Source organism: Ursus americanus, chromosome 31 (assembly GCF_024610735.1).
Source record: "Ursus americanus isolate L20-20 chromosome 31, mUrsAme1.1.p, whole genome shotgun sequence".
Classification (NCBI taxonomy): domain Eukaryota; kingdom Metazoa; phylum Chordata; class Mammalia; order Carnivora; family Ursidae; genus Ursus; species Ursus americanus.
In genome coordinates, this window is record NC_142157.1 from 10,684,415 (window position 1) to 10,696,840 (window position 12,426).

Genomic DNA, 12,426 nt, shown 5'->3' on the forward strand with positions numbered 1-12,426 from the left:
GCAATTACAATATCACTTCACACCCACTGGGGTGGCTATAATTTGAATACAAGTATTAGCAACAGTGTGGAGAAATTGGAACCTTCATAAATTGCTAGTGAGAATGTAGAATGGTGTAGCCACTGTGGAAAACAGGTTCTTAGTTCCTTAAAAGTTTAAACGTTGAATTACCATATGACCCAGCAATACTACTCCTAAACATACACTCAAGAGAACTAAAAATAGATATTCAAACAAAACTTGTACGTGAATGTGTATAGCCAAATAATAACCAAGAAGTAGAAACAACCCCAATGTCCATCAACAGACGAATGAATAAACACATCGTGGTATCCATACAATGAAATTATTCAGCCGTGAACCAGAATGAAGTACTGCTACGTGGCTCAACCTTGAAAAACATGCTAAGTGAAAGAAGCCGGGCACAAAAAGCCACATATAGTATGATTCCATTCAAGTGAAAAGTCAAGAATAGGCAAATCCATAGATGTAAAAAGCAGTATTAATATTTGCCAGGGACTAGGGCGAGGCCAGACTGGGGAGTTACTGCTTCATGGATGTGGGGTTTCTTTGTTGAGTGATAAAAATGTTCAAATTTAGTGGTGATGGTTGCAAACATGGTGAATGTACTGGAAGTCACTGAATGGTGACTAAAATGGTTAAAATGGTGAATTTTATGTCATGAATTTTATCTCAATTAAAAAAAAAATCAGTCTTTCCCCTCAAAAAAACCCAAAAGCAGTCTTTCCCCTCACTATTTTTTTCCAGGCAATTTTTTAAAAAGATTTTATTTATTTATTTGACAGAGAGAGAGAGCCCAAGTAGGGGAGGAAGCAGGCAGAGGGAGAGGGAGAAGCAGGCTCCCGACTGAGCCAGGTGCCCAATGTGGGGCTTGATCCCAGGACTCTGGGATCATGACCCTAGCAGAAGGCAGCCACTTAACAACTGAGCCACCCAGGCATCGCTTTCCAGGCAATCTTATCCACTCCCATGGTTTCTGTGTATAGCTACCATCTACACACAGATGACTCATTAATTTATATCTCTAGCCCAGATCTTTTTTTCTGAGTTCCAGGCCTGAATATCCAACTGCTTATTTACCTAACACCTCCACATGTGTGCTTTAAATGTATGCTTTGAAATATATGCAATTGAGCTCATTTCTTGCCTTTCAAACTGGATCATCTTTGAATGTTTCAGTAAAGACTAAAAATAGCTCACACTCATTGAAGGCTCACTATGTGTTAGGGCTGAAATAAGTATTTTATATCCATTAGTTCATTTAATCCTCACAAGAACCTCATTTACTGTTTCCTGCTTTTTGAAGTGAGAAAACTGAGAAGAAAATTAACTTGTTGATATCACACCCCTTGTAAGTAAGGCTAACTTTGAACAGAGGTATCCTGACTTCTCAAAATCTTTGCCCTTAATGATAATGCTAGACCGTCATTCACCTTTTTCTAGAAACCCAGAAGACATCCTTTTTTCTTTTTTAAAGATTCTATTTATTTATTTGAGAGAGAGAGAAAGAGCATGCATGAGCAGGGGGAGGGGCAGAGGGAGAAGCAGACTCCTCACTGAGTAAGGAAACCCCAGGTGGGGCTCGATCTCGAACCCCGGGATCATGGCCTGCGCCAAAGGCAACCACTTAATCAACCGACCCACAGAGGCGCCCCCCAGAAGACGTCCTTGTCTCTTCCTTCCTTTACATGCCATATCCAATTCATCATTAGGGCTTGATGATTTGATTTTATCAATTTCTGTTAGTCCAGCCAGTTCGTTTCATCTCTACTACCACCAGTCTCAACTGAACCACCATCTTTTGTCTATACAATGTCCTCCTAACTGATCTCTCCATATTCACTGAGAAAAACCTAATGAAAAAAATTATAAATATAATTTTGTATCTTACAAGTAGGGAATTCATACTGTCTTATGTCTGTGGAGCATTTCCAAATATTAATCGACTTTGGCCACATAGAAAACCTCAGTGTATTTCAGAAAGTAGAAATCTTAAAACCTACTCTTAAGATGTTAATACAAAAAAACTTCAAGTCAACAGAGGTTACCTTTATTTCTTGATGATTTTAACTTTGTCAGTCTCTCCAACATTCCTGCCTCAATTCTTGGTGATCTTAATATGCATGTCAATGATTTTTCTAATGCTTTGACTCTCGTCTTCTGGACTACTTTTCAAACTACCTACACCACTCCCTTGGCCATTCCCTACTTAGAGCTACTTATTACCAGTAACTACAAAACCACCAATATCTTAATTTCATGCATTCCCCTCTATGGCCATCTTCTCCTATCTTCTCCTATCTTTCCAGCTTACCCCCTCTAGATACCTGCTTCACACTCATTGGGAATTCCAATATATTGATCCTATTAGTGTTTCACTGCCCCTCACCTTTCCCCCCCCTCTTCACTCTGCTTAAATTTCATGGTCTAACATTGATCACTCTCTTGGACATTTCCTTAAAGTTCTCTCTTAAATCATCGTACTCACCTGGCAAAACTATAACTCTAGTCAGCCTTTACCTACTCCACGCTTACTCCCAGGAAGCTAACCATGACTGGAAGAAAAATGCAAGTGTGAAGAGGTCTCACTTTAAATTCGATGAACACAAACCTCAAGTGATCTCAAAATGCTGCCAGGCAATCAAATTATATTGGCTCCAAGTTTATTCACTCTCCTTTTCATAGACAACTTTTTTATACAATTCTCTTCAGATATTCAGCATTTTCTGCTCTCAATCTTACCTTCTGATAACTTTTCCTATTTCCTGGAGAAAATTGTAGCAATCAGAAGAGAGGTCCTACTACATCTGTCTGCCTACCAGCAGCTGAACTCATGTACTCTGCTTTCCAGACTCTCACAATTCAAAAGCTATGAGTGCTCTCTATGCTCTTATCTAAAATCAGCCTTTCTGGGGTGTCTGACTGGCTCAGTTGGTAAAGCATGTGACTCTTGATCTTGGGGTTGTGAGTTCAAGCCCCATGTTGAATGTAGAGATTACTTAAAAATAAAATATTTAAGAAAATAAAAATAAAATCAGCCTTTCTGTCTGTGTACTAGATCAGGGATTGGCAAACTACAACATGTGGGCTAAATCCTGCTATTTGTTTTCACATAGCCCATGAGCCAAGAATGGTTTTCACATCTTTGTAAAGCTGGTGGTGGGGGAGAAAAATATACAACAGACACCATGTGTGGCCGGCAAGGTCTAAAACACTATCTGGCCCTTTACAGAAAAAGTTTGCCGATTCCTATACTAGATCCTATCCTCTTAGCTACTCAATGATATTAATTCAACAATTCTCCCTTCTCTTTCCTACATCAACAAGTTTTTGCCTCCATACTAGATTTTTTTCCACCATCATTCAAGCATTCTGTTCCTTCTTCCATTTTAAAAAAAGTACAAAACTCTCGACCCCACTTCGCTTGCCAGTTACTGTCTCATTTCTTTGCTCCCCTTTGTAAAACAGCTTCTTGAAATAATCGTCTATACTTGTCTATACTATGCCTCCCTTCCAATTCTTACCTGAACCTATTTCAGACTTTTCACCCCATCACCAAAACCACTCTTGTTAAAGTCACTAATACCCTCCGTATGCCAATGGTTAATCTTCAATCCTAATATTAATGGACCTAACAGCAATATTTGACACAGTGGATTACTCCTTCTTTCTTGATATACTTTCTTCACTTGATTTCCAGAATATCAAAATCTGTTTTCTCCTTACAGTACTGGTGTTTCCTTCCCCGGTCTGATGCTTCTTTCTGATCTCCTCACATTGGAGTGTCCCAGGGTTTGGTCCTTTATATACCCTGGTGATCATATCTAATTTCATGGCTTTCAAAACCATCTATTTGCTGGTAACTCCCAAATTTATATCTTACCTTGACTTTTCTCCTGATATCCAGTTTCCTATATCCAACTGCCTACTCAGTGTCTCCATTTGGATGTCAAGTGGACATCTGAAACTTAACATCCAAAGCCAATTTCCTGATCTTCAACCCTAAACCTGTTCAGTTATTGTCCTCATTTCAGTGTTGCTAACACCATCCTTCATGTTGCTAAGGCTAAAAACTTTAGTCATCCTTGATTTCCCTCTTTCACAACACGCATCCATTTTATCAAGAAATTCTGTGGGCTTTACCTTTGAAATGGGACTAGAATCTGACCACTTCTCAGTTCCTCTGCTGCCCCCACTCTGATTCAAGCTATCATTCCCCACCTGGACCACTGCTGGGTTGCCTATTACCTGAACTCTCTGGTTCTACTCTCACTCCCTATAATCTATGCTGAACCTAACAGCCTGTGATGCTTTGAAATATAAATGATAGTGTACCACTCATCTGCTTAGAATTCCTCAATGGCTCCCTGTTTCACTCAGTGTGAAACCTAAAGTCATAACAGTGGCCTCCAAAAACCGTATATGAATTGGCCCCCTTAATATCTTTGACCTCATCTCCAGTTCTCCACCCTTGCTTGCTTCCATGCCCGTCTTGTTCTTCAGATACTCTAGACGTGCTACTACTTGAGGGCTTTTGCACGGGCTCTACACTCTTCTTTCTTCTGCTACATATCCACTTGGCTGCCTCCTTCACCTCCTTTAAGTTCTTGCTCAATTTCACCTTCTCACTGGGGCTTAATTTGATTAGCATATTTAAAATCTCAGCCCCTCCACCTGCATCCACGATTCCCCTTTCTCTGTTCTGTTGTTGTTGTTGTTGTTGTTTTGTTGTATGTATAGCATTTATCATTTTCTAGCATGCTATATAATTTACTTATTTTGTTTATTGTGTGTTGCTCATCTCTTGCCCGCTAATATAAGCTCCGTAAGGTGGAAATCTGTCTCTTTTGCTCACTGATATATCCCAAGCGTGTGACTCACAGATGATGCTTAATAAATATTTGATGAATGAATGAACAAATGAGTCAAAAGATGTAACACCTTCCTAATTTTTAAGTACTCTACTACACAATTTTTAGGTTACAGCAGAAGTCAAAGTCGAGATTACAAATTGTATGCAAATTGAAAAACCAGAACATTTCATACAAAAATATATGGGATATGAATAAGACCTACACTCAGAGTAAAACATCATAGATTTAAAGGAATATAATGCCAAACATTAGAATTCTCACTGTGATCAGAGCTCTAACTTATAATGCTCCCTCTACCATCTCCTCCTGCATCTATCTCAGCAAGGCTACTGGAATTTCTCTCCCAAGGTTATTACACTAGACCAGTGGTTCTCCAAGTGTAGTCGTTGGACTAACAGCATCAGCATCACCTGAAACCTTGTTAGAACACAAGTCCATCCAGTGGTTCTGTTGCACGTGATTGCTGGAGAGTCTATACATTAAAATCAAGGAGCTTATTTCTTACTTTTCTCTTTTCAAGACCCAGGTAGGGGAATGGAATCTATTTTTGACTCAAACACTTTATCTTGCTTGAGGAGACATAGTTAATGGATCAGACAAGTTTAGCAGACAAACAGTTTACCCTTCTTAGTGCAAAATTATCTTTAATTCTTAATGCATTTTGCCCACCCTATACATTTTGAATACCTGAACTTCTATTTTTCAAGATGAGGCAAAACAAAAATATGGTGCAGAAGAAAATTCACAATCATTTCTTATAATTCACAATCTGCCTTATAGTTTTTATCCTGATTGAGGGTGATAATCACAGACAGATCTTTCCAGAATAGCCTATTTGATACCTAAGAATAAGTTTTAAAATAAGTAGCAAGACTATATTGAGAACATCTTAAGAATTTGCTGAAAGATGTAAAAAATAATTGGACTAAGTTCGAAGCCATTTAATTTCCCGGATGGAATAAATTAATTTGTTTATTTGTTTGTTCGTTTGTTTGCTTTTTAATTAAACTCTACAGTCCAACATGACGCTTGAACTCACAACACTGAGATCAGAGTCACATGCTCCACTGTCTGAGCCAGACAGGCACCTGGGATAACTTAACATTGTACAGGAGGACAGTGCTTCCCAATTAATATATAGATGTAATGTAATTCCAATCACAATCACAATTTGGGGGAAGTAAGGGTTGTATTTGAAAAATTCATTCTAAAGTTCATGAAATCAATTCATGAAAAAGTCAAAATTATGAGAAAGGAGAATAATGAAGGGGAGCTTTTCATAGCATACATTAAATTTACTGTGAAGCTAAAGTAATTTAAAATGTATGTTATGGATGTTGGAAGAGACAAATACTATATGGAACAAAATAGAGCAATCCGAAAGTAGATCCACGTGCTGTAACAAATTAGTGTGTCAGAAAGAAGACATTCTAAATCAGCAGCAGATTAACGGAATATTAAAGAAATGATGTTGAAACAATTGGCTACTCATTCCGCAGGGAAAAAAAATTAGATCCCCTCTTCTACATAATAGTCCAAAATAAATTCTTAGTATATTACATCTCTAACTATTAAAAGTATAAACTACAGAAATGAAATGTAGAATAGTTTCAGTCTAAGAGTAATGAGACATGAGAACCAGAAGCCATGGGAAAAAGACTGATAGGTTTGACACATAAAAATTTAAGACTTCTTCATGATGAAAAATGCACCACAAATAAAAGGAAAATTATGGATTTGGAGAAAATAATAGCAATATCTACAAGAACTGCGAAGTTAATATGTATACTATATAAAGAGGTCATAAAATTAGTAAAAAAGACTAACTCAACAAAAAGATAGTCAAAGTATATTAATAAACGAGTCAAAAAAAAGAAATACAGGGGCGCCTGGGTGGCGCAGTCGTTAAGCGTCTGCCTTCGGCTCAGGGCGTGATCCCAGCGTTCTGGGATCGAGCCCCACATCAGGCTCCTCCGCTAGGAGCCTGCTTCTTCCTCTCCCACTCCCCCTGCTTGTGTTCCCTCTCTCGCTGGCTGTCTCTGTTAAATAAATAAATAAAATCTTTAAAAAAAAAAAAAAGAAAGAAAGAAATACAAATGGCTGATAAATGTACCAAAAATGTTCAGCTTCACATATAAGCTAAGAAATACAATGAAAGTAATAATGAACTTCCAGTTCAAGACTAAAATGAGCACCGACATACACCCCTCTTTCAAGGTTCTATTTTATTTTACTAATTTCATAGATATATACCCTTATGTTTATCACTTCATTATCTTTATTCTACTAGGGCACAAAGTAGTTGTGGCCAAAGTCAAACGGATAATAAAAGTGGCAGGCAGAACTGGGGCAGTTTAGCTCTAAGATCTGCCATCTAAACCACTGTACCCCACTAGCTCGCTCCAAATGAATTAAAGCAGAGCTTTCCAGTGTGATCTGAGAGTAGTTCGGAAGATTTTCCTGCAGAAGATTTATGAAGTCACAACTTTATATAATAATAAAACATTGTTTGACTTTTTCACTGTCTTTCATGAGTGTGCAGTGCAGTTTACGGAGGCCACATGATGTGTGATGTTGCAAAAGACGGAAGGCAGAAGCAGATATGAAAATACAGCTGAGTTCCATTAAGCCAGATATTAAAGAGATTTACAAAAATGTAAACAAAGCTAGTAGCTTTTGTTTTGAAAAATAGTTATTTTTCATAAAAATATTTATGTTAACATGTAGTTTATTATTATTTAAAATGAATTAGTAAACATTTTCAAATTTTCTGTTTTCATTTCTAATATGTTAAATATCAGTAGCTAAAACTCACATAAACAAAAGCTCACTAATTTTAAGGATATAAAGAGGTCCTGAGACCACTAAGATTGAGGACTACCAAATTAAAGAACTACCTTCAGACAACTGACATTTTTCTCACATATACAGAGCATATCTTGTGGGAATCTGTGGCTTTTCCCCCAAAGAAGAAAATCTTAAGAACTGTTCTTTAGGCTAGAGTAGTGTTTCACATACATAGTATGACTACACACAACCATTTGTGATGGTACTATGCTACCATCAGCCCATGGCCACTCCCTGGGCACACATCTGTGCATAGGTACAGACTGTCCATTGAACAGCACCTTCTTTTTTTTTTTTTTTAAAGATTTTATTTATTTATTTGACAGAGATAGAGACAGCCAGTGAGAGAGGGAACACAAGCAGGGGGAGTGGGAGAGGAAGAAACAGGCTCCCAGCGGAGGAGCCTGATGTGGGGCTCGATCCCAGAACCCCGGGATCACGCCCTGAGCCGAAGGCAGACGCCTAATGACTGCGCCACCCAGGCGCCCCTGAACAGCACCTTCTGTCCAATAAATAGTCCCACGCCAGCATGCTGGCAGATGTAATTGGGCCCACCGTTAGGGCCAGGACATGCTTATCTAGGTCCACCAGCAAGGGATGTCCTGGTTGACAAAGGAGTAGCTGATGTTTATAATCTGCTGTGGCTGGAAGGGTACCTTATTCTGGTTTGCCATTTACAATATTGATTTTAAAGTTTTCTTTTAAGATAAATTTGATTTTTAAAATTGAGTTGATTTAAAGAAAAGTGTGAGCATTAGTTATCTACATAATCCATTTGCAATTCTTCTTATCCCACATTTGGATTACCCAGAAGACAGTGGTAAACCAGATTTCTATTTGAAAGTTGGCATTATTTTATCATTTTAATCTTGCAAGTTGTTAAAACCATGATTCTTAGTTGAAATTCACGTTTGTCTTTGTTTTATTTTGGCTTTTTTTATTTGCCACACAATGTAAATGTAAAAATGTACAATAATATCATTCTAGAAAAATTGGAGAGAACAAACAGCTCACCAAAAAGGAAACATAAGTGCTTAATAAATATGAACATATGTTCAAAAAAAATAAAGAAAAGTGTGAGAAAAAATGTTACATATTACGTGAATATGACAAAAATTGTTAAGTGAGGGAAGTTTGAGAAACACTGCCCTAAAGCAAATCATTGATCTGTCCGGGGTGAGTCTTTGATATAGTTGTTGAGATTGGGAAAAAGAGAGAGAAACTTCAGGTGATGCCACGCCCACACACCAAGGGGGATAAAAAAGGAAGAACTCTGCCTAAGACTGATTTGATCCTTGCACTTTGGCATTTGTGGGGGATTTCTAGACTACTTATTCTTTCCCCCATGAGACCTGTTTCATTCACTTACAACAAGCTTGTGTTCATCCCATGAGTCTTCCTCTACTCAGCCAGCATTAAAACACTATGTGAAATCTTACATCTGATAGGGACTGATTTCCAGAATATAGAAAGAACTCCCTACAACAACAACAACAACAAACCTGATTAAAAGTGAACAAAGAACTGGAACAGAAATTTTTCCAAGGTAGATAAACAAATGGCTAATAAGCACATAAAAAGGTGCTCAATATCATTAATCATTAACGAACCGCCAATCAAATCCACAAGGAGATACTACTTCACACCCACTAAAATGGCTACGATTAAAAAACCACCGAAAGTAATAAATGTTGATGAGGATACAGAGAAACTGGAAAACTTGTACATTGCGGATGGGAATGTAAAATGGTGCAGCCACTATGGAGAATAGTCTGGAGATTTCTCAAAAAATTAAAAATAGAATTATCGTATCATCCAGCAATTCTACTTCTGGGTGGATACCCAAAAGAAAGCAGGGACTCGAACAGATATATATATCTATATATCTATATCTATCTATATATATTTTAAGATTTATTCATTAATTTTAGAGAGGAAAGGGGAGGGGCAGAGGGAGAGAGAGTCTTAAGCAGACTCCGTGCTGAGGATGAAGTCTGATGTGGGGCTCGATCTCATGACCTTGAGGTCACAACCCTAGCCAAAACCAAGAGTTGGACGCTTAACCAACTGTGTCACCCAGGCACCCCAACAGACATTTATGAACCAATATTCACAGAAGCATTAGTCACAATAGCCTAATGATGGAAGCAACCTAGTGTCTATTGACAGATAAATGGGTAAACAAAATATGGTACACATATACAATGGAATAATATTCAGCCTTAAAAAGGAAATTCTGACACATGCTACAACATGGATGAACCTTGAAAACTTTATGCTAAGTGAAATAAGCCAGTCACAAAGGTTTACATATTTACACAAATCATACAAATATTGTATGATTCCATTTATATGGAGGACCTATTTTAGTCAAGTTCAGAGAGATAGAAAGCAGAATAGAGGTTAGCAGGGGCTGAGGAAGGGAGAGGTTATTAGAGAGCTGTGTTTAATGGGCACAGAGTTTCAGTATGATATGGTGAAAAACAAGGGGTACATGGTAGTGATGGATGCACAACAATGTGAGTGTACTTCATGCCACAAAACACTTAAAAATGTTACCACAATTAAAATAAAACACTGTGTGAGTTATTTCTATATAACTTAAAGTACAATCTGAATCGTAACACCATGTGTTTCATACAAAATGAATAATCAGACAGACGTACAGCACAGATGACCCCAAGATACCAATCGATCCCTGCTCCATAAAACCACAATATTCAATGTAATTTACATAGCATTGACTACTGGTAGGTATGCTCATTTACTCACAGATGAAAATTTTAAACTGATGAAACACTGCTTCTGGGTCCCCATTTTCAGCTTTACTTTTCTTTTGCAATCCTGGTCATATTACAATAGAGCAGCTGTATCCAAAAGGGAAGCTCTCAGTTGTGCCAGGAAGTTACCCCAAAACAGAAGCACCAGTTATCCAACTACAGGCAACTTCCCTTGGCCAGGGAGTTCACGTGCTACAGTAACAGCTGCTTAGAACTTACCATTCAGATCCCTGGTTTATCCACATTGTTTTGCAATGCAAACTTCCCTTTGCAAACTTCTTTTTTTTTTCTTTTAAGATTTTATTTATTTATTTGACAGAGAGAGAGGCAGTGAGAGAGGGAACACAAGCAGGGGGAGTGGGAGAGGGAGAAGCAGGCTTCCCGCTGAGCAGGGAGCCCGATGCAGTGGATCCCAGAACACGGGGATCATGACCTGAGCCTAAGGCAGTCACTTAACGGATGAGTCATGCAGGCGCCCCTCCTTGGCAAACTTCTTTTTGCAAAACAGTATAAAATCCTAAGAGAATGGTAAGCCACTTTTTTTAAAAATAGAAAAGCCAATTTTTATTTTGGAAAAGTTCATAATTTCATCTACTTTTACCAAGCTACTGCAATTACTCTCGTGAGTGAAAAGAATGAATGATTTTATTTTTTATAGTGTAGGGACTGCATACTCTAGCCAAATTTCTCTGCCCACCCCCCACACATAAAAAAGAGTTTATCACTGCCTTCAAAGGCTTCTGTGTCATCCGTTAGCTATTATTATCTGTGTTTGAATCAAAGCAAAGGAAATCCTCCAAGTGGTTTCTTCAGACTTTTTTACTCTCCTAAATTTTAGAAAGATCAAACCCATTTAAGGGGTCTTTGCCAAAGCAAAATTTACTTACAGGTAGAGTTTGGTGTAGAACACTAGAGGTTTCTAATACTTTCTGCAGTTATTTTGTTGTTGAAGTAGGGTTTCTCTGGATCCTGTTGTTAGCGATCATTACCCCGGTCGACACTTTCTCCTGACAGATTCTAATGCTCCATTAAAGCATCATAGGGTCCACTTCTGCAAAACCTTTCCAACATGCATATTCAGGTATTTATTCATAATTTGAATTCCTGGGAGATAGATCAAAGGTGTTGTGAGGCTATAGCTTAATTCAACTTGGGATAGAATGACTAGGTACCCAGTTTTACACGCAGTGTTTCAGAAAACGCTATAATAATTTCAGTCGTGTAAATGTCCAGTATTTCCTAATTAATCAAGCTTCATTATCGTATTGAGATGATATGACTTCTGTGGGAATGTTCTTTTAAGCTCACCATTGGCACAGGTTATATGCTTTTAGGTCACTGCAATAAACCCATTGCAGCAGGGAGCACCCTTGCCAGACACAAGCAGGTGTGTGGCCTTGTAGCCCAGCCTGACAGGAACATATGACTCTATCAGCGGGGCTCCAAACTTATCTAGTGTTGTCTCCTGGCCAGTTACTTCCTTTTTTTTTTTTTTTTTGTAAGATTTATTTATTTATTTGAGAGAGAGAGAGCTCGTGTGTGAGGGTGCACACACACAAGTGGGGGAGGAACAGAGGGAGAGAGAGAATCCTCAAGCCAGTTCCCCACTGAGAGTGGAGCCCGATGTGGGGCTCGATCCCAGGTCCCTGAGATCATGACCTGAGCCATAATCCAGAGTCAGCTGCTTAACTGACGGAGCCACCCAGGTATCCCTCAAATTCCTTCCTTTTAAAATGTTGTTCTCCATCTGGCTTTCATTCTTTCTTCATCACAAAGTATACTTCTAGATAATGGAATATTCATCAGTTATATCAAAAAAGGCCATCGTAAATCATCATTTAGAAAGTTAAATTTAGCTTGCAAAATTCCAAAATAGATTTTTTTTTTTAAGATTTTATTTATTT